Here is a 23315-nt window from a genome sequence, read left to right on the forward strand (position 1 = left end):
GCTATCAAATCATTAAAAGGCAAGGGAAGTCAGCCAAATATGATGAGCTAGGATTTATAGCAGTTGCTCTGCAGCAGCTCTTTTTGGCAGTTGTGAAGACAGTGGTCTGTTAAGGCTGCTTGCAGTTTATGATATTAAAGCCATTTTATTTGCATATAAGAAAATGCTTCTTCCTCACTCTCCTGGCAGGAGATGCTATGCCCAACTCATCCAAAAGCATTATTTACTCATTAAGGTACAAATTAACAAGCTGATGAACCAGAATGCTCAGGCCCTACTGAAGATGTGAAGATGATCAGCAGGCTTCTTCTTGTCCTTTGAGTCTACTTTCAAAACTGCCCACTCAGAGAGAAATTTCCTGTCTTGCTGACCCACAGGGGTCCCAGATGTTGTCCTTACCAAGCCCTGTTTTATTTTCAGCTGGGCTCTTAACGCCACTTAATGCCTTTTTGTGTATTGATTTGCTTAGTGTATAGCCTCATTAGATCTTAAGCTTTTTGTTTCTTGGTTTTTGTTTTTTTGAGATGGAGTCTCACTCTGCCTCCCGGTCTGGAGTGCAGTGGCACGATCTTGGCTCACTGCAACCTCCACCTCCTGGATTCAAGCGATTCTCCTGCCTCAGCCTCCCAAGTAGCTGGGATGCGCCACCATGCCCGGCTAATTTTTCTATTTTTAGTAGAGGCAGGGTTTCACCATGTTGGTCACGCTAGTCTCAAACTCCTGGCCTCAAGTGATCCACCCGCCTCATCCTCCCAAAGTGCTGAGAATACAGGCGTGAGCCACCGCGCCCGGCCAGATCTTAAACTCTTCAAGGGTTGGATTGGTTTGAGTGGTGGCTCTATTTTACATTCCTTAGGATGGCCCTTGAGGTAGGCCAAATAATGGCTCCCCAAATGATATTCATGTTCTAATCCCCAGAACCTGTGACTATCATCTTTTTTTTTTTCTAAAATGGAGTCTCACTCTGTCGCCCAGGCTGGTGTGTAGTGGCACGATCTCCACCTCCTGGTTCACACCATTCTCCTGCCTCAGCCTCTCAAGTAGCTGGGACTATAGGTGCCTGCCACCACGCCCGGCTAATTTTTTGTATTTTTTAGTAGAGATGGGGTTTCACCATGTTAGCCAGGATGGTCTCGATCTCCTGACCTCATGATCCACCTGCCTTGGCCTCCCAAAGTGCTGGAAGTACAGGTGTGAGCCACCGCACCCGGCCGACTATCATCTTATATGGTTAAAAAACAGGTCTTTGCAGATATAATTAAGACTCTTGAGATGAGGAGATCATTCTGACTTACCCAGTGACTCCTAAGTTCCATGTCAAGTGTCCTTATACAAGGAAGGCAGAAGGAGATTAGACACAGAAGAGGAGGCGGCAATGTGACCACGAAGGCCGAGAGTTGAGTGAGGTGGTCACAGGCTGAGGAACACCAATAGCCACCAGAAGGCAGAAGCAGCAAAGAAGGCGCTTTCCCCTAGAGTCCCCAGAAGGAGCACAGTCCTATTGATACCTTGGTTCCAAACTCTCAGACTCCAGAACTGAGATAATAAATTTTTTGTTATTTAAGCCACTAAGTTTGTGGTAATTTGTTAGGGCCCCAACAGAAAACTAATAGAAAGATGGAGGCTTCTTTGTGTCTTCATCATTGTAACCCAGGTATCTAAAATGCTGTTTGTATATGGTAGGCACTCAATAAATGTTTGGTAAATGAATGGCTAAGAGAAACTTGGCAGTCAGGCAACTCTGGGTTTAAATCCTGGCTCTAATCCCAGCACTTTGGGAGGCTGAGGTGGGCGGATCACGAGGTCAGGAGTTCAAGACCAGCCTGGCCAACATGGTGAAACTCTGTCTCTCCTAAAAATTTTAAAAAATCAGCTGGGCCTGGTGGTGTGTGCCTGTAATCCCAGCTACTCAGGAGGCTGAGGTAGGAGAATTGTGTGAACCGGGACCCGGGAGACGGAGGTTGCAGTGAGCCTAGGTCATGCCACTACACTCCATCCAGCCTGGGCTACAGAGTGAGACTCTGTCTCAAAAAAAATAAAGAAAGAAAGAAAGAAAATATCCTGGCTTTTCCACATAAGTGCTATTAGGGCCAAGGCTCATTTCCTCCAAGCCTCAGTTTCCTGGTCTATAAAGTGGGATGTAATGTGGACCCCAAGAGGTGGCTGGGAAGATGGAGTCAGGTCACGTACAGAATGCACTAAGCAGGGTGCCTGGTTCCCTACAGCACTGATCATCAAGCAGATAAAGGACCACTGCTAGTTGATTATGCTTTAATATTCCTCCTTACAGCTTATCTGATACTCATCAATACACAGCCTTATCCATTTATGTTTGATGTTTGGGTTGATGAGGAGGAAGGAATGGCTTTTGTGGCCTCCCGTTGCCAGGGAAAGGCACCAGTGCTTCCAGCCCAGCCATCGCCCTCGCTTGACTTAGCTGTCTCTCATGCTTCTAGAGAGACAAAATACACACATCGATCTCTCCTCCGTCACTTCGACTTCAATTCCCTAATGCTTGCAAATGGGAAGAAAACACAGAACACAACCAATCTACTTATTTTGGAAACTCTGCCCCCCTTCCCCTCCTACATACACACCCTTCTCAGTGCAAACTGCTGAGCCCATGTTTCTCAATGACTTTCCTTGAAATGACAGGAATTCTGCTGATTCTAGGAACAACTCTTTTTCTTTTACTAAAGCATTTACTAAACTAGTTAAACAGGCTAATCTCTGCTCCCTGGAGACCTTCCCTTCAAACCGTGCCTCTGGTGACTCGGTGAGACTTCGATGGCAGGTGACACTTGTGCAGCACTTATTCTATGTTAAGCACGGTGCTGACCACTTCACACACCACACATTTAGTCCCTGCAACAACTCCGTAAGTAGGTACGGTCCTTATCCTCATTCTCAGATGAAGAAAGTAGCTCAGACAGGGTAGGTTACACAAGAAACTGGGCTTTGGCTGGGCACGGTAGCTCATGCCTGTAATCCCAGCACTTTGGGAGGCCAAGGCAGGCAGATCGTGAGGTCAGGAAATCGAGACTATCCTGGCCAGCACGGTGAAACCCCGTCTCTACTTAAAATACAAAAATTAGCCAGGCATGGTGGTGCGCGCCTGTAGTCCCAGCTACTCAGGAGGCTGAGGCAGGAGAATCACTTAAATCCGGGGGGCGGAGGCTGCTGTGAGCCGAGATCACGCCACTGAACTCCAGCCTGGGCAACAGAGTGAGACTCTGTCTCAAAAAGAGAAAGAAAGGAAGAAACTTCATTTCAGAGATACCTTTTCAACTCCAGAGCTGAAACTCAACACTGAGTTTAACTTTATTTCATGCCTGAGCCTCGGTCCTGGAAACAAATTTGAGATGAGATTTGTGTCCGGGAGGCTTAGCGGGCAGTGTTATCACAGTACACCCCTTTGCATCAGGGCCCAGCGATTATGGAGGCCGAATTACTCCCAGTCCCCTGCTCTGGGAGTGTACGTTGCTTTGCCTTTCTGGAGGGCAAGTTGGCAATAAGCATCAGACGTTTTAAAAATTATCCTACTCATCCATCCTTATGCACCATTTTTTAAAATTTTTATAATAAAGTTTTTTGGTTTTCCTAATCAGGGGGATAAAATAATTATCCTAATCAGGGGGATAAAATCATATTCGGATGTCATACTCGGGTCCCATTGCAACGCTGCCTCGTACTAGCAGTGCCACCTTGGAGGTGTCATTTGTGCTCCCTATATCTGGTTCCCATATGTTTACAACGGCAGTGATAATAATAATACTGACCTTATAAGGAGTTTCTGTGGGGGTTAAATGAGTTAAAAGGGCACAGTGCTTAAAACTGCCTGGCCCCGTGTGAGTGCCACGTTAAGAGGTAGTTAGCTATTTTCCTCATTCACACTGCAGGCCCATTTTGGGACACTGGTTCCTCTCGAGTCTGATTTTTGCTCACCAGGGCAGAAGTCCACGTGGTTTCCACCCTGGGACAATCCATGATATGCCCCTTCTCATTCAAGTCCCCTCCAGTTCAGGGCCACTCCAGCTCAGAAGCCCCAAGCCCCTCTCTGGGCAGGTTTTACTCAAGTGCTGAGCCAGGGCTGTGGGTCTATGAGGTCAGGATGAGGTTAAGGACCCATTTAGCTGGAGTGGAAACAAGGGGTCCATTGCAACATAGCATAAAACCAGCTCCCAGAAGAGGAAGCAATTGTATTTTAATGAGAAGGGAATGAGTTTGTGTCGGGAAACCAGCCCATTTCGCAAAAATCTCAGCAAAATCTTGGTACAGTCATTGCTTTCTCAACAGCAAACAGTTAATTAGGTTCTGTGTCTCTCCCCACCCACCACCAGCATGATCTTTAACAAGGCTCCAAGGAAATTCAAATTAAATTCTTGACAAAGCATTCGTTTCTCTTCTCTGCAGCCAATGTGAAGAGCAGAAAAAGCTCAGGTCACAACCCTGGCTTTTAGTCCTCCTTTCCACTTATTATGTTGTTACTTCCACTTTGTGGACCTTAGTTTCTTTAAGAGCTTGAGGAGAGGAGAATAAGATAATAAATGGAAAGAACGTAAAATGCCTTTATAATGAGATTTATGCAAATGCAGATTATTAATAGTATTAAATCAAACGACACATCCTATGCTCGATAAGTACCAAGAGGCTGTGGCAGAGGCATTTACTGTTCACCAAAGTCCACTTGTTCTCCCGTGTGTTCCAGCCCCCAGCAGTTAGATGGGGTCATGCGACTAGTCCTGGCCAGTGGGTTATCAGTTGATGTGACCTGCGTCGCTTCCTGCCAAAGCACTGGAGAGCTGGCACTTCATCTTCCCATTCCTCTCTTTTCTTGCCCTGATGACTGTGAAGACCATTTGTTGGGATCTTGGTGTGTTCATCAAGCTGGATCCTTGAGTCAATGTGTGGAGCAGAATCCCTACTGACCTTCGTGAGACAAGTAGCATGAGCGAGAGATAAGCTCTTGTTTTGATAAGCCACTCAGATTTCAGGATTAAGTTGTTACTCTAGCAGAACCTACCCTACTCTCACTCAATAGGTGAATGAATTCAGATGGATTTTGCTCTACAAACTCAAAAGTGAAAATAACATAGCATTGTTTTATTTCTCAAAAGTCCAGTCACCTTAGACTCTAGGCCCTCTTTTCTGTTTGGTTGGCTAGAAATTTAGTCTGAGTCATCACAGGAGCTCCTTACCCCAAGCCCCTCATGTTGGGTCAATGTCCTAGGGCCTCTCAGAGCACAACATTTGAGGGGGACTCGTAGTCCATGTTCCATCACCTGGTCTCGTGCAGGTGGGTGGCACCGTTGGTTCTGCATCAAGTTCAAGCACAGGATTATTGGCTGAGGCTGGGTTCCTGGTGCCTAAAATGAGTCTTTCTCTGCACACACCTAACTGTTCCCCAGCACATTGGGTCACCTCCAAGAAACAGGCCAGACACAGGACCCCAGCCAACTTTCTTTTCCCAACCTTGGAGTCTCTTCATGCTTCCCCAAAATTCTGTGCTTCTTTATGCACTTTCACATTCTCTGTTAAACCCCCCCTGCCTAGCAGATGCCTTCACAGACCCTAGATTTTTTTTTTTTTTTTTTTTTTTTTTGAAACAGAGTCTCACTCTGTCACCAGGCTGGAGTGCCGTGGCGCAATCTCGGCTCATTGCAACCTCCACCTCCTGGGTTCAAGCAATTCTGCTGCCTCAGCCTCCTGAGTAGCTGGGACTACAGGCGCCCGCCAGTACGCCCAGCTAATTTTTTTTTTTTTTTTTTTTTTTTGTATTTTTAGTAGAGACGGGGTTTCACCATGTTCACCAGGATGGTCTCGATGTCTTGACCTCGTGATCCGCCCTCCTTGGCCTCCCAAAGTGCTGGGATTACAGGTGTTAGCCACCACGCCCAGCCGAGCCTAGACTCTTTTTTAAAAAAACCCTGGGGAAGGAGTTAAAGAAGCCTGGCTACCTGTCTAAACTTCCGCTTGGTCCTGGATCCTAAACACCCTCTGAGGCAAGGAACACAAAAGCCCAGCTATCTTCTGAGAACAAGGGTGGGTAAAATTCCGGAAGAACAAAAAACACATTAATATCTCAATAAATTATCCTCCCACATGGGTGACTGATCATATGCTGAGGAGGAAAGGAGGCCAACATTGCAGTCATGCTCTCAGTTTCCAGATCAGGTGGAAAAATAATACCACGCAAATTAGCACTAGCTCACAGGCCAAGGACTTGAAGGAATTTAATCTGAGTGAACCACAAGGAAATTTGCTTATGAACCATGAAAATATGTGCCCCAGCCTAACCCCCTGTTGTACCCACCTACATGCAGATTCCTCAACATTCAAATCCAGCTCCCTTTCAAATGCCCATGCCTGTACGATAGCCAGTAAGGCAGAATTCAGACACTTTTGAAAATAAATATGTTCTGGTAAACCTTTGATTATTAGAGGACCCAGGGGTGGATTTTTAAAGCTCCTGCTTTGTCTTGGTATTGCTCAGAGTATTATTGCCTTTACGCCACATTTCTTCTTTTTGCTTTCAGGAAAGTGGTAGAGGAAAGAAAGGACACCTGTCTATCCAGTGTCACTTGCTAATAGAGTGTGTGTTTGTGTGTGTGTGTCTGTGTGTGTATGGTATGTGAAACATATGTTTATTTATTTTAGGATTACACAGTTGGAAGATTGAAAAGAACCACAATTATAACATTTAAATGAATCAATATTGCATCTTTTACAACTAACACATGTGTTAGTGTTTTATCAATACGCTTGTTAGGTTGGTAGAAGTCTGACAACTAAATGCTTGCTGACTCAAATTGGTTTTATTTAAACAATTAAGTAACATTTTTAATATTTTGCTGTGCAGAAGCTACAGAAGGAGTGGAGAGGCTCTGAGGAACGCTTTTATGCTGTCTATGGAAAATATTAAATTACACAGAGTCCAAAATCCATCATAGCAATTTTCAGGCCATCATCAGAGGATTAAGTGCTTTATTTGCTCATTATTCTATGGCTCTAGCCCAGGATTTCTAACTCAGCATTACTGACATTTGGGGCCAGATAATTTTATCTCGTGCAGAGCTGTTCCTTGCATTGGAGAATGTTTAGAACAGCCATCAGCACTCTCCCCACCAACTATGACAACCAAATATGTCTCCAAACATTGCCAAATGTCCCCTGAGGAGTAAAATCTCCCCCAGTGGCGAACCGCTGGTCTACAGCAGGGAGGAAACAGTTCTGCCTAAAGGGAGATTCTGCAGCTGCAAGGCCGCTGTGCTGTGTGAATCATCACATCACAATTAGGTTGAGGAGCTCCGCAGTCCAGCGTTAATATTTCATGTTTCCCAAAATGTGTCGTTTGCCGTACGGAATAGAGAGGAACTGGTGTGTGCTATGTAAGGAAATTGTTTAAGAGATGCCCTCTGAGCAGGAGACTTCATGGCAGGACTTCTGCGAGCCTTGATTGTCTTTGTGCACATGGCCACTCCCGCAGAGTGGTTACCGTTTGCAGCTCTTTCTAAGTTTATTTGTGTGGAGCTAGATGTTTTGGATCTTAGCTCTATAGCCAAAACAAGAAATCTGGGAAACTTGGCCCGGATAGAAGACATCTGCTAGTTCCCTGACTCGACTCTGGGGACTCTTAGATGAGGGATCATTCTTTCATTCTTCTCCAGGGAGTCTGTTGTTGTGAGGGTAGAGAAGCAGATTTTTCACTATAGCCAGAGTCCCAGCTCCTGGAATGTCCCTCCTGGCCTGCCGTAGGCAGCTAGCTTAGTCTGGGGCCATTTTGACTCAGATCTGTTAGGCTATCCAAAATCAACAGGGCTGAGCAAAGTCAACAGGGCAAGTGTAGCCACTTTGATAAAACCATTTGAAACAATCATATTTTGATTCCTAATTTTTTTCTCAGATTGCCTCATCAGTTAAGCAAGTCGCTTTGTCCCTAGGTCCCTGACTACATGTAACTAAGATTTTCTGTGATACCCCCCTACCAGGTATCTGAAAGATGTCTACAGTGAGGATCTCCCTGCCCAGACTGAGCACCGTCACAGCATTTATGGACTTACAGTTCTCTCTTCCTGGGGAGGAGGCTGGGACAGTCAAAAGGGAGCCTTGGGCTCAGGGCAGCATGAGGAGCCAGGAGGTGCCAAATGGACCATGATGCGGTCAGCATATAGGGTCATGATGAAAAGCTTGGCCTAGGAAGCCAGTTAGCCAGGTCCAAATCACTGCACTGTGCCTGCCACTCACCAGGCAGTTGATCTTGAGCTAGCTAGCTCAAGTCAGTTTCCTGACTTCTGTCAGTTTCCTCATGTGTAAAATGGGCTAAGAATGGACCTGTCTTACGGGGCTGCTGTGAAGAGTCATGAGCCAGCACATGCGAAGTCCTCATAAAAGGTGCTGGCACAGAGCCAGGGCTCCAGAAATGGTGACAATTATTACGTGCAAGGGTGCAGGGGATCAAAGCAAAGAGTGCTTGAGGCAGGTATGGGGGCAGGGTCTAGAGAGCCAGAGAGGACCATGGCACCACGAATTTGGAGCTGGCTGAGCACTGGGCTTTTGTGCTCTTATGGGAGCTAGTCCCATTGGCTGGCCAGACCTATTTAAAGGGCTCAGCATGCAGCCAAGTTTCAGAATTCGGGATGAGATGAAGAAGCAAGAACCTCTCTCCAGCCTAACACCATCCACTTCCCCGGGGTTAGCTCCTGGGCAAGGGAAAGGCCATTCTTAGGGGGCGCCCTTTGGACTTGGTTCTCAGAAACAGCAGCAATGCCTAAACACCACGCCCTACCTGGTGGTTTCCATTGGTTACATCAATGGCTGATTGTATGTGTGCGTGTGTATATATACACATAGTATAATATATATATAGTGTGTGTGTGTGTGTATGTGTATATATATATGTAAAGTGAAGACAGGGTCTCTCTGTGTTGGCCAGGTTGGTCTTGAACTCTTGGCCTCAAGCCATCCTCCTGCCTTGGCCTCTCAAAGTGCTAGGATTACAGGCATGAGCCACCGTGCCTGGCCTGCTTGTATATATATAAAAGCCACCAAAACACACAAACTGAGTGGCCTAAAACAACATAAATTTATTCTCTTACATTTCTGGAGGCCAGAAGTCCAAGCTCAAGATGTATGCAAGGCTGTGTTCCCTCCTGAGGCTCTAGGGGAGAATCCATTTCTTATCTCTTTCAGCTTCTGGTGACTCCAGGAATTTCTTTTTGAAAAACATATTGATACATAATCATTGTACCTGTTGACTAGTGGCCACCTCATGCCAGTCTCTGCCTCTGTGGTCATATCACCTCATCCTCTTTTCTCTTCTTCTCTATGTACCTGTTTTCTAAGGGTTCTTGTCATTACATGTAGGGCCCAGCCAAATAAGCCAGGATCATCTCAAGATTCTTACTTTATTCATATCTGCCAGCCCATCTGGACGCATAGGGTATGTACAAGTCCCAGAGATTAAGACACAGATCTCTTTATTCATCATTATTCAGCCTACCCCAGGGACCATCCTAGGGAATGCCAAATAGAGCTCTTGACTTCGCCTTGGTAAGCAGAATTCAGGTAACTGGGAAATTAAGCAGGAGTTGGAAATAATTCTTCACAGTGCTCCTTCCCCTTTGCGAAGGATCAAGTTACCAATACAGAGTCCCAGAAGTCATAGTAACAATAACTCACATGATGCTATGGTTTGAATGCTTGTCTTCTCCAAAATTCATGTTAAAACTTAATCTCCAATGTGGCAATATTGAGAAGTGGGGTCCTTAAGAGGTGATTGAGTTATGAGGGCTCTACTGTCACAAATGGATTAACTCATTTATGGATCCATGGATTAATAGATTAACAGGTTATCATGGGAGCAGGTCTCGTGATACTATAAGAAGAGGAAAGGGAACCAGAGCTAATACACTCAGCCCCCTCGCCATGTGATGCCCTGTGCCACCTCAGAACTCTCCAGAGGATCACTTAAGCCTAGGAGTTTGAGAACAGCCTGGACAACATAGGGAGACCCTGTCTCTACAAAAATAAAAAAATTAGCCGGGCATGGTGCCACACGCCTGTGGTCCCCGTTACTTGGGAGGCTGAGGTGGGAGGATCACTTGGGCCTGGAAGGTTGAGGCTGCAATGAGCCATGGTAGCACCACTGCACTCCAGCCTGAGTGACAGAGTGAGACCCTGTCCCCCCAAAAAAAAGAACTCTAGAGAGAGTTCCCACCAACAAGAAGGCTCTCATCAGATATGCCCCTCAACCTTGGACTTCCCAGCCTCTAAAACTGTAAGAAATAAATGTGGCTAGGTGTGGTGGCTCATGCCCGTAATCCTAGCATTTTGGGAGGCCGATGCAGGTGGATCACCTGAGGTCAGAAGTTCAAGACCAGCCTGGTCAACATGGTGAAACTCTGTATCTACTAAAAATACCAAAAAAATTAGCTGGACTGGGCATGGTGGCTGGCACCTGTACTCCCAGCTACTTGGGAGGCTGAGGCAGGAGAATCACTTCAACCCAGGAAGCAGAGGTTGCAGTGAGCCAAGATCACACCATTGCACTCCAGCTTGGGTGACAAGAGCCAAACTCCGCTGAAAGGAAGAAGAGAAGAAGGGAAGAAGGGCAAAAGGGAAGAAAGGAAGGAAGGAAGGGAGGGAGGGAGGGAAAAGGAGAGAGAAGTGTTATTTCTTATAAATTGCCCAGTTTCAGTTTCAGGTATTTTGTTATAAGCAATAAAAAACCAACTAAGAAACATAAACTTTAACTCATTTAATTCTCACTAAAATTCTATAAGGTGGGTACATTTATTATCCTGACTTTTCACATGAGGTGAGGCACAGAGAGGTTAGATAACTTGCCCTAGGTCACACAGCTGTGAGTGGCAGAGCCAGGACTCGGGATGAGGGATCTGTCTCTCCCACCCTTTCCCCTTTCTAGATTCACAAACCCATCACTAATGGTGACTCTGATTTACAGATACAGCAGCATGGCCACCTATCACCTGCTCCTTAAAAATCAAGCTCTGATTCATGAGCTAGCTGAAGCAGATATTCTTTCAGGGCTGGAAGGACAGCCTCCAAAGGGTGGGTGCAGTTCTCTTTGGGGAGGGGAAATGCGAAGCAATTGGGAGCTCACTCCAGGATCCAGCAGATCACTGCAGCTCCAGCCCGCTCACATTGCCTCGGAGCTTTGGTTGGACTTCCCTTGGCCTCAAGGACACAGAGATAAATGGGCGAGGAGGCAGATGAACAGAAAGGGAAGCAATGAGAAATATGTTTTTGAGCCCATGAGATGGAGCAGTGGGAAGAAGTCAGTCAACAATTCTTAAAACAAAAAAATAAATAAACAAATTTAAAAAAAAGAAAAAAGAAACAATTCTTCAGCCTGCTTATGACAACCCATAGAATTCTGATGATGAGTCAGCTCGTTCTGCTGAAGATGCATTTTGGGGAGAGTTGATCGTTCTGCATAATCCTATCATGAACACAGGCAGCCAGCACAAACGCAGTGCTGAGGTTTCGGAAATGAAGCCCATTCCAACAGTGAACACCAAAAAGCCATTTCCAAATCCCATGCCCTTCTTGGCCCAATCACTCCTACTCAGTGTTACGGCTCTGATGTTCTCATACTCAGAAACCGGTTAGAAGAATCAAGAAAGTCCATTGGATAAGGACCCAGACTTAATGTCTCTGAAAGTGCTCAACAAATACATCTGGACTGTGAATTGCACAATTGCCTGTCAGAGGCAGATTTACCATGAAGCTGATGAAGCCTCAGCCCACTTCCCCTCACTTCCCCTGTGGATGCTGAGCACTGTAGAGTTGAGAAGGGAGCCAGGTTACAATCAAGAACTATTTCTACATACAGCTGGGCACTGTGGCTCACACTGTAATCCCAGTACTTTGGGAGGCCAAGGCAAGTGAATGGCTTGAGCCCAGGAGTTCAAGACCAGCCTGGGGAACATGGAGAAACCCTGTCTCTACAAAAAGAAAAAAAAAAAAATACAAAAAATAGCCAGTTGTAGTGGAATGCACCTATAGTCCCAGCTGCATTATATATATTATATGTATATATACACACACATACACACACACACACACACATACATATATATTTCCACACAAGTTTGATAACTCAGAAAAAAAGCCTTCAAGGCACCAGTAGTTTGTTGATTCATTTTCATTCTAATAAACAGTTACTCTCATACCTGGTTTTGTATTCATAATTTTGTACTCTTTTTCTTAAAGATGGCCCTCCAGATCATATTAACTTCAGGTCTCACAAAACCTGAATCCTTCCACGTCACAGGAGAAATAGAACAGTATGAAGGAGGATTCTTCCAAACTCATCACAGCCATGGGGGAAAAAAAAAACAACCTTGAGAAAATGTTCTTTCTAGGACCCACGTCAAGGATAAGAACACTGAAAGAGACATATGGATCAAACAGATGCAAGATTTAATTTAAAAGCCAAGTGCTATAGAAGTTCACTATAATGCTTTTCTAATTGTCTGTGTGACAGAGTGCTCTCGAAAATGTTTTAAATGAGTGAGACCAACTTTAAGAACTCCATGGATAGGATTCAAGTGCAATTCCTGTGTTCAAGGGGTTTTCTTCCCCAAGTTTTGATACTAGTCTTTTGGAGTATGATGGAGCTTTGGCAGCAGGAAACGTGTTCGAGCATCTAATAATCAGTTATTTATAGAATATTTACTGTGTGCATAGCACTTCTGAGTGCTCCTTCAAATACTGAGGAGGATGCAAATGAAATCCAGGGCAGATCCTTGCCCTCAGGAAACTTAGAACTTAATTGAGAAGAAAATACGTGGCTCCAGCCCTTTCGCTGTTGTTCCATTTCTCTTCTGATGGTATAGCACAATGGGCAGTAATTCAGTTTCCAACAAAGAGATTTTTCCTGAGTGCCTGACAGCCCCATTCTCATTTTCCTCTCACTGTTTGGGATCCTAGGCCCCGATGACCAGGGCTTCATAAACCTCTGCAGGTCAACCATCCTAACCCAGGTGATGGGACTGGGGGGACCCCATCATACCTCTCCATCTGACACAGGAATGTTGCTCAGAAATGAACAGCTCTAGGAAATGTGCAGGGGTTCAAATAATTAGAAAATACTTAATGGATTATCACCAAATTCCTCCCCAGGAGACCTCAGTATCAGCTCTCAAAACGGAAAGAGTGCCATTTCTCATAAAAGCTTAGTAACCAGTGAATTTAGCAAATTATAAACTCTGTGCCATGCAATTTAAATAGCTATACTTGAGAAGACTTGGCATCACTGCTTTTGGAGCAGAATTTGTGGCCAGATGCCAAAGGGAGACTAGTTATTTCAGCAGAAAGGACAGAAGTTATTTCTCGTTAGCATTTCAGTTCATCCTAACTCAGGAAAACCCCAGGAAATTTAAGAGATGACAGAGTTGGAAAGAAGGAAGAATGGGAGGTAGGATTTCTGGAAATTTTAACATTATAGCAAACATTTAATATCCAGAGAGCATGCAGATCAACTTCTCTTATACTGGGCTTGAGTGAGCTTGTGGTTCCCATTAGCTGTCTTTCCAGAAAAATACAGAAGGTAGTTCTCCTAAAGCTATCATCCACTAGGTGTGAGATAAAGAGCACATTAATTCATCCAACGAATATTTATTGAGCATCTGTTGACCAGGTGTGGTGGCTGACGCCTGTAATCCCAGCACTTTGGGAGGCTGAGGCGGGCAGATTACTTGAGGTCAGGCGTTCAAGACCAGCCTGACAAACATGGTGAAACCCTGTCTCTACTGAAAATACAAAAATTAGCCAGGTGTGGTGGCAGACGCCTGTAATCCCAGCTACCTGGGAGACTGAGGCAGGAGAATCACTTGAACCTGGGAGGTGGGGGTGGCAGTGAGCAGAAATCATGCCACTACACTCCAGCCTGGGCGACAAAGCAAGACTCAGTCTCAATATGTATATATATATTTATTGAGCATCTGTTATGTGCTCAGGATGCTAAGGATTGAAGGGTTAAGCAGAAACAGAAATAGACTCTACCTTTGTGGTATCTGGGGTGGATGAACACAAGCAAATGTGAAACTGTAAGGGCAGCATGGATAAAGGAGAGAGATAATGTGCAATGAAACACAGAAACAGAGACGTGGGACCTGTCTGGAGGCCAATGCAGACTTCCAAGGAATGAAGGCCTGAGCTGGTAGACAAATGAGAAGGATGTAAGGAGGCAAAGATGAGGAAAGTGTGCCCCACGCCAAGGAAATAGCTATTCCAAGCACCCATGGTGGATAGATCCTTGCCTTTGTAGCTGGGGTAGAAGAACATGAACCTAGACCACTGAGTCCAATAGAACTTTTCACAATGATGAAAATGTTTTATCATCTGTGCTGTGCAAAAAGGTAGCCACTAGTTACATGTGGCTACTTAGCAATTAAAATGTGGTGGGTGTGGCTGGTGCAACTTTAATTTTTATTAGTTTAAATGTAATTAGTCACATGTGGCTAGTAGCTGTTGCATATTGGCCAGTGCAGGCCTAAGGAAGCTTGTTTTTATTTAACATCAATAAAGAGACATTGAGTGCTTCTGAGCAGGAGGCTAAAGGATTAGATTTGCATTTTGAAAAAGCAATCATTCTGGTTACAGTTAGGAGTGCTGATCAAAGACAGTCCCGATGAAACTTCCAGTTAGAAGACTATTGGAAAAGTCCAGGTGACAGGCTAGAGTGATGGTGGTAGATATGAGGGGTGGACAGATCAAGAGCTATTAAAGGAGATAACATCTACACAGTTTGGTGATGCAGGGGACATTTTGGGAAGGGAGAGAGAAATTTCAAGGATAACTCCTGGAATTCTGACTCAGCTGCAGGTAGCTTCTGTATGCTTTGTGGCTAATGGCTAAGACACTGACCTCACCCTTAGAAAGATCTAGAAGTGCCTGGGAGTTTTATTCTGTTAGAAACTCCCCACCCCTGCTCCCACCCCTACCCAAAAGATTTCCATGTCAAATCCCTGGAACCTTTGAATGTTACCTTATATGGAAAAAGGGCCTTTGCACATATGATTCAATTAAGAATCTTGAGATGAAGAGATAATCCTGGATTATCTGGGTAGGTCCTCAATGCTTGCACAAGAATCCTTATAGGAGGGGAAAGAATAAACAGAAGAGGAAGAAACAAGGTCACCACAGAGGCAGAGATTAGCATGACGCGGCCACAAGCCAAGGGATGTCTGGAACCACCATAAGCTAAGAGAAACAAGGAATGGATTCTCCCCTAGAGAGTGAAACTCCCCTAGAGTCTTCAGAAAGCATAAAGTCCTGAAAATACCTTGATTGTGGACTTCTGGCCTCCAGAAGTATAACACAGTAAGTTTCTTTTATTTTATTTATTTATTTATTTATTTATTTTTTATTTTTAGAGATGGAGTCTCACTCTGTCACCCAGGCTGGAGTGCAGTGGCGCAATCTCCGCTCACTGCAAGCTCCACCTCCCGGGTTCACGTCATTCTCCTGCCTCAGCCTTCTGAGCAGCTGGGACTACAGACACCAGTCACCATGCCCAGCTAATTTTTGTATTTTTAGTAGAGACAGGGTTTAACCGTGTTAGCCAGGATGGTCTCGATCTCCCGACCTTGTGATCCGCCCACCTCAGCCTCCCAAAGTGCTGGGATAACAGGCATGAGCCACCGCACCTGGCCATTTCTTTTATTTTAAATGATTGAGTTTGTGGTCATGTGTTATGGCAGCCTCAGTAAACTCAGACACTCCCCCTGTTCTCTCTTTCCCCAAGAACAGTCATAGCCAGTGACTGATTGACCAGAGTAAGAGTATGTATTAGTCCATTTTTGCACTGCTATAAAGAAATACCCAAGACTGAGTAATGTGTAAGAAAAGAGGTTTAACTGACTCACAGTTCCGCATGCCTGGGGAGCCTCAGGAAACTTACAATCATGGCGGGAGGTGAAGGAGAAGCAGGTACCTTCTTCACAAGGTGGCAGGAGGGAGTGAGCGAAAGAACAAGGCAGTGCCACACTAAAACCATCAGCTCTCTTGAGAACTCACTCACTATCATGAGAACAGCATGGGGGAAGCCCCCCCCCGTGATCCAGTCACCTTGACCTTGTCCCTTTGTTGACACGTGGGGATTGCAATTCGAGATGAGACTTGGGTGGGGACGCAGAGCCAAACCATATCAGAGTACAAAGGCTCAGCTCCTTTGCTTCAATGCAGGACAAACTTTCAGGTATAACAAGCCTAATAGCTCCCCAAAGGATCAGACCAAGACTAGGACTTCTTTGTCTGGCTTCTTCCTCCCCCGTCCTCACTTTCTTACTAGTTTCTCCAGGGAGCGCCTTCATAATAAATCACCTGCTCCTAAACCCAAAGCCCATGGCCAGCTTCAGGGAGAACCTGACCTATGACAGGTGGCCTTCACTGGACAGAACAGAAGCCACACCTGAGGCCCAGGCTTAGAGAGACAATCAAGAGTTTAGTTTTAAACATGTTGAATGTGGATGCTTTTAAGGCAGGAGTTGGCAAACTGTGGCCTGCAGACCAAATCTGGCCCATGACCACTTGATTTTGTAAAAACAAACAAAAAAAGCAGCATTAGAACATAGCTTTGCCTGTTCATTTACAGATTGCCTAAGGCTCCTTCCGTGCAATAACAGCAAGGTTTGGACAGCTGAGACAGAGACCATATGGTCCACCAAGGCTAAAATATTTGCTATCTTGTCCTTTACAGATATGAGCAGCGGAATTTGTGAGTCTACAGCTGAAAGAGCTGGAAGAAAACGTTTATGAGTCCTTTGCACACAAGTGATCATTGAAGCTGGGGGGTGGATGCAATCACATCCAAAGCAAAGCTAGAGGGAGAAAGAAAAAGAGCCAGAACAGAAGCTTTCAGAATTGTAGTATTTAATGATGGACCAAGGTAGACTGAAAAGGAGACACAGACTAAGTGGCCAAAGATGCAGAAGTAAATCCAAGGAAGTTCCTTAAAATTTGAAACATCCGAAAAACATCTTTCATGTTGACCATTTATTATGTCTGAAGACAATGAAAGCTTTTATTTTCTTCTGGAAAGTCAGCATTTAAAACTACCCATCAAAAGAAATGTATTTTCTCCAGGGCAATCAAAATGATTTTGAATAAAATTATTATGGAGTTAGCTTGTTCCAATGCAACTAAAAACAGAGAGAGACATATTGTATACCTATGCAAACCCTTAGCTCTGAACTATCCAGTGATGTTCAAACTCATAGAGAAGTGTCTAATCCTGACTAACCCTTTTGCCATTTTCCCTCTTTGACCCTGCTGTACCATTGCCTCACTCCTGGGGAATTCCTTTATTTAGAAAGTTTTCTTTGTACACAACTTGGAGCGAAATACTCTGAAAAAGACCATATTTGTCTTGGATTATAAACCATCAAACCCCTAAAATATTTCATAACCCACTAATACCAAAAATATACTCAGGCCATAATAGCTGCATATGTCAGTATAGTGGAGAGCTTCCAACTTCTTTCCATAATAAACTTTAAGTACCTTCTCTGCACAAGGTGCTGTGCTAAGTTTTGGAAGGGGCACAAAGTTGAGTAAGACATTGCCTCTGCCTGCCCTCAGTTAGAAGAAGCGAGAAATGTGCCCAAATCACTATTACTCAAAATATGGTAAGAACAATAAAAGAAATTGGAGTTTTATGAAAATTTGGGGGAGTGAGAAAGAAAGCTCACATCTGGTTGGTTGTAGGACTGGAAAAGGTTCAAGGAGGAAGTTCCATGGGAGTTTGGCTGGGAGGAATTTCTGGAGATGAAAATGTAGAAGAAGGCATTCCAAGGTGATGGAACAGCATGAGGTGGGAGGAAAGTACAGGAACACTAAACATAGAACTTAGGTAGGAGGGCAACGGGTGGGGAGGAAGATTTAAAAAACTAAAACATTTGGGGAAATGCTAAAGTAGGAATTTGGATGAGAGTTCATGGACAGCGAGGACCTATTGAAGGATTACGTAGGAAGGAAATAAGTGCTTGGAACTGGCCCTGGACAGTGAATTTGGCAGTGAAGGAGGCCTGGAGTGGAGAAGGGAAGAAGACTGAGGTCGTGAACATCAGTAAAGAGACTATTCCAGGATCCAGATAAGAGGGTTAAGGCACAGGCAACAGAAAAAAAAAGGGGGGGGGGGAAATTAAGAGGTAATGGATGGCCAGGCATGGTGGCTTATGCCTGTAATCCCAGCACTTTGGGAGGCAGAGGCAGGCAGTTCAGTTGAGGTTAGGAGTTCAAAACCAGCCTGGCCAACATGGTGAAACCCCATCTCTACTAAAAATAACAAAAGTCAGCAGTGCGTGCTGGCATGCACCTGTAATTCTAGCTACTTGGGAGGCTAATGCAGGAGAATTGCTTGAACCCAGGAAGCGGAGGTTGCAGTGAACCAAGACCGGGCCACTGCACTCCAGCCTGGGCTACAGAGCAAGATGCCATCTCAAAATAAAAAAAAAGAAAACAGGTAATGGAGGTTAAACTCCAGGATTTAGAAATGACTGGGAAAAGGCAGGAACCAAAGATGTTTGTGCTTTGTAGCTGGGAGAACTTAGAACTTAGCTCTATAGTTTTGGAGGGGAACAAGCGGGGGTCTCAACTTCCCCTTCTGCTACTGCCCCACTTCTCCACTATAACACCCATTGGAGAGGATTGCTGTGTCTATATTTGCATGGTCCTCAACTTCCCCTTCTGCTACTGCCCCACTTCTCCACTATAACACCCATTGGAGAGGATTGCTGTGTCTATATTTGCATGGTCAGGTATCAAAATTAGTCCAAAGGGGTCTGACCTCAACCCACAAAGAACTGTTAAATAAAACAGCCATAAATCTATGCTCTAAAACTAAGTTGGAGGTGGGAGTCCAATCGTATTCCTTCTATTTCCTCAATACGAGGAAATTGACGCACTGGGGAAGATTTTCAGACCTGAAGCCATGTGGTTAGTGACTAGGAGCATGGGGAGCCACCCAGTCTTCTGAGAACCTTCCAAATCCTCCCTGAGCCCTCTGAGTCACAGCCATCTCCCCTCCCTGCCTGGAGCACTCGCAGCACCCCAGTGACTCTGCCCTCAGGGTCCCAGAAGAAAACAGGGTACAGATTGGCAACCTCCTCATGCCTTCAGCTCCCACATCCCAGGAAGCAAATGTAACTCCAGGCTCCCACTTAAGCCACCTAAGCTCCATTTCCAGGCTTCCTGCCTTCCCCCATGCCTGCAGACACCCACCTCCTAAGGCCCAAGCCCAGACCTGCCTTGGTTTTCCCTCTAATGCCTTGATAACCTGCCTATTGCTTACTCTGCACACCAAGAGACCACAGAAAAGCTACAGCAGGATTCCAAGGTCCCTTGGATGATCTGCAGTCTCACACACATGCCAAGGCATGCAAATGGTGGTGGTGTCTAATGCAAGTATGACATAGATGCCATTCCCTTGCTTATGGAATGTTCCAGGGGATTTTGCGGTGGCTTGCAAAGCTGGTTGTTTCTGGTTACCCAGTAGAACAGTGTTTTTGAAAAAAATCATCATCCACCTGGTCTCTCATCTTTATAAGTGGTAAAAATCATAATTAAAAATAGCCACCATTCTTGGATGCCTACTCTGTGGTTGAATATTACTGCACTTAATTCTGATGGTATACAACGAGGTAGTATCAGCATTCCCCATTTCCCACAATGGGTAGACTGAAACTCAGAGGGCTTAAACTACTTTTTAAGCCTGTACCTTATCTTCAGTCTTCTCATTTGCAAATTGTGGATAAGAATAAGTATTTCGTTGGGGGCTGCAGGATCACATGAGACATTGTGTTCATAGCAACGACACTAGCATTGATTTTTGATGCTCCACTGGTGAGGGGCAGAACCAGGTCCTTGTGACACAGACTCTGCATCCATTTCTGTTATTGCACTACTGATTAGTTCTTGTTCGACTCGCTGTGCATTCGGTGACCCTCTCACCTCATTACAATAGGGGTCGAACTATGTCATTGTCATCATTGTCACCAACCAGTGACACCAAAACAGAGCCCTCTGTTTGGCCTTTGTGCTGTTTATTCTTTATTTGGGAGAGTCAAAGAAAGGTTAATGCTAGAGATGGAGACATTTGAGATGGTCCTTGAAGGACTTCTGTAGGTGAAGATTGATATTGAAATGGACTGAAATCTTGGAAGCATCCTAAGAAAAAGAGTTAGGGAGATTTAGAGAGGTTCAAAAAAACAACAACAGTAACTCTAAGTTAGTCTGGTGATGAAACAAGGGTACTGCGTGATAATGAAGGTTATTGAGAAAGATGCCTGTCATGTTGACTCACCTATAAGATCATCTTAGGAAAGTGGTTTTGTTTGTTTAAGAAAAAAAAAGTCAGAGGTAAGTGCTGGGCTCGGCGCTCTGCTCCTGGAACTCCCACAGGACTGCCTGGGGACAGGGACTGCTGTGGCGCTCGGTCCTCCACTACGGACCTCTCCTGAGTGGGTGCGCCGAGTCATGGAGGGCGCAGAGCTGGCCAGGAAAGATCCTTTCCGCATGGCTGACGCTGGTTCTCGGCTTTATCCTTCTGTGTTCGGTCTTCGGAGTGTCTCTGGGCATCTCTGAGATCTACATGAAGATCCCGGTAAAAACTTTAGAGTGGGCCACAATACGAATTGAAAAGGGAACCCCAAAGGAATCAATTCTTAAAAACTCTGCTTCTGTTGGTATTATCCAAAGAGATGAGTCACCCATGGGAAAAGGGCTCTCTGGTCTACGAGGAAGGGACTTTGAGCTGTCCAACGTGTTTTATTTCTCCAGGAAGGGATTGGAAGCCATTGTGGAAGATGAAGTGACCCAGAGGTTTTCCTCAGAGGAGCTAGTGTCATGGAATCTCCTCCCAAGAACCAATGTAAATTTCCAGGACATCAGTCTGCGGCTCACTATGGTGTGAGTGCTGGGCGTCATAGTGAGCTATTGTGTCCTACTGCCTCTGAGGGTTACCTTGGCTCTCCTTGGGATCAGTTTGCTGGTTATAGGAACTACACTGGTTGGGCAGCTGCCAGACAGCGGCTTCAAAAACTGACTGAGTGAACTGGTCCATCTAACTTGCTGCCGGATCTGTCCGCGATCGCTCTCTGGTACCGTTGATTATCATAACAAGCAGTACAGATCCCAGAAGGGAGGCATTTGTGTTGCCAACCATACTTCCCCAATTGATGTTTTAATCTTGACAACAGATGGATGTTATGCTATGGTTGGCCAGGTTCTTGGTGGTTTGATGAGAATTATGCAGAGAGTTATGGTCAAGGCTTGTCCTCATGTCTGGTTTGAATGCTCAGAAATGAAGGATCGACACCTGGTTACTAAGAGACTAAAAGAACATGTTGCTGATAAGAAGAAATGACCCATATTAATTTTTCCTGAAGGAACTTGCATCAACAGTACTTCAGTCATGATGTTTAAAAAGGGGAGCTTTGAAATTGGAGGAACCATACATCCAGTTGCAATTAAGTATAACCCTCAGTTTGGTGATGCATTTTGGAACAGCAGTAAGTACAACATGGTGAGCTACCTGCTTTGAATGATGACCAGCTGGGCCATTGTCGGTGACGTGTGGTACATGCCCCCCATAACCAGAAAGGAAGGAGAAGATACAGTCCAGTTTGCTAACAGGGTTAAGTCTGCTATTGCTATACAAGGAGGCCTGACTGAACTTCCCCGGGATGGAGGACTAAAGAGAGCAAAGGTGAAGGACACCTTCAAGGAAGGGCAGCAGAAAAATTACAGCAAGATGATTGTGGTTAATGCTTGAATTAACCACAGGGACTCAAGGAGATGGGGCATTGTGATCTGAAATTGTGGGTCACAGATCACGCAAGTACAAGAGGAAATTTTTTTTTCTTTTTTTTCTTTTTCTTTTTCTTTTTTTTTTTTTTTTTTTGAAACAGAGTCTCGCTCTGTCACCCAGGCTGGAGTGCAGTGGCACGATCTGGGCTCACTGCAAGCTCCGCCTCCCGGGTTCACGCCATTCTCCTGCCTCAGCCTCCCGAGTAGCTGGGACTACAGGCACCCGCCACCTCGCCTGGCTAGTTTTTTGTATTTTTTTTTAGTAGAGACTAAGTTTCACCGTGTTAGCCAGGATGGTCTCGATCTCCTGACCTCGTGATCCACCCGTCTCGGCCTCCCACAGTGCTGGGATTACAGGCTTGAGCCAACGCGCCCAGCCTTCTTTTTTTTTTTTGCCAGATCTTGGAAATGCAATTCAAATGAGAAGATGCAATGCTTTAAAAAAAAAAAAAAAAAAAAAAAGGTGGGGGGATGGAAAAGGATGCTAGATGGGGAGACACATGAGGAGTGAGAAAGAGGTATGCAAAAACAACTTTCAATGTAATTTGTTTAATTGCACAATTACAGAAATACATGAAGTAAAAATGAAGCTACTCATGCCTACCCCCAAGGGGCACCATCATTGAGTTTGGTATGTGTTCTTTTCATGCACACTAAATGTGTCTATGTCTATATAAGCACCTGTATATGATATTTTTAGCAAAAAGAAAAAGACCCACTCTACAACTGTTCTGAAATTAGACATCTTTCTACATCACTACATATAGAGAGATCTCTTAAATACCCCGTCCTAGACATTTCTCTTTTCTCCAGATTTTACAATTACAAACAATGGTGAACATCTTTGAACATATTTTCTTGCAGAGTTGTGCAAATCATTCTACAGGATAAGTTGCAGAAATGAAATTGCTAAGTCAAAGGGTACACTCATTACACGTTTTGAAATGTACTGGGGGCGAGGTGCAGTGGCTCACGCCTGTAATCCCAACACTTTGAGAGGCCAGTGGATCATGTGAGGTCAGAGGTTCAAGACCATCCTGGCCAACATGGTGAAACCCCGTCTCTACTAAAAAAACAAAAATTAGCCAGGCATGGTGGCATGCACCTGTAATCCCAGCTACTCAGGAGGCTGAGGCAGGAAAATTGCTTGAATCCGGGAGGCAGAGGTTGCACTGAGCCAAGATCATGCCACTGAACTCCAGCCTGGGCAACAGAGGGAGACTCCATAAAAATAAAAAGAAAAAGAAAAAGAAAAAAAGAAATGTACTGGGAAATTACCCTCTAGAATGATGTGCCAACTACACTCTCGTCAATAATTCAAGAAGGCATTATAATAACGCTACTTGATAAGCCTGTTTAAAACTTTTTAAGGTTTCCATTTTGAAAGGGTTTTTATAATTGTGAAATTAATGTGGATAAGTATACAAGATGGACTATATAGGAAAACTCTTAAAAAAAAAAAAAAAAAAGGCAGTCAAAAA

General features: G+C 44.8%; 1 protein-coding gene and 1 pseudogene across 1 annotated transcript in view; both read left to right on the forward strand.

Moving 5' to 3' along the window:
- FAM20A (FAM20A golgi associated secretory pathway pseudokinase) overlaps window positions 1-23315 on the forward strand; it is a 61591-nt gene that overhangs the window by 13381 nt on the left and 24895 nt on the right. The window lies entirely within an intron of this gene.
- On the forward strand, window positions 20503-22176 carry LOC126938353 (glycerol-3-phosphate acyltransferase 3-like; annotated as a pseudogene).

Source organism: Macaca thibetana, chromosome 16 (genome assembly GCF_024542745.1).
Source record: "Macaca thibetana thibetana isolate TM-01 chromosome 16, ASM2454274v1, whole genome shotgun sequence".
Taxonomy (NCBI): Eukaryota; Metazoa; Chordata; class Mammalia; order Primates; family Cercopithecidae; genus Macaca; species Macaca thibetana.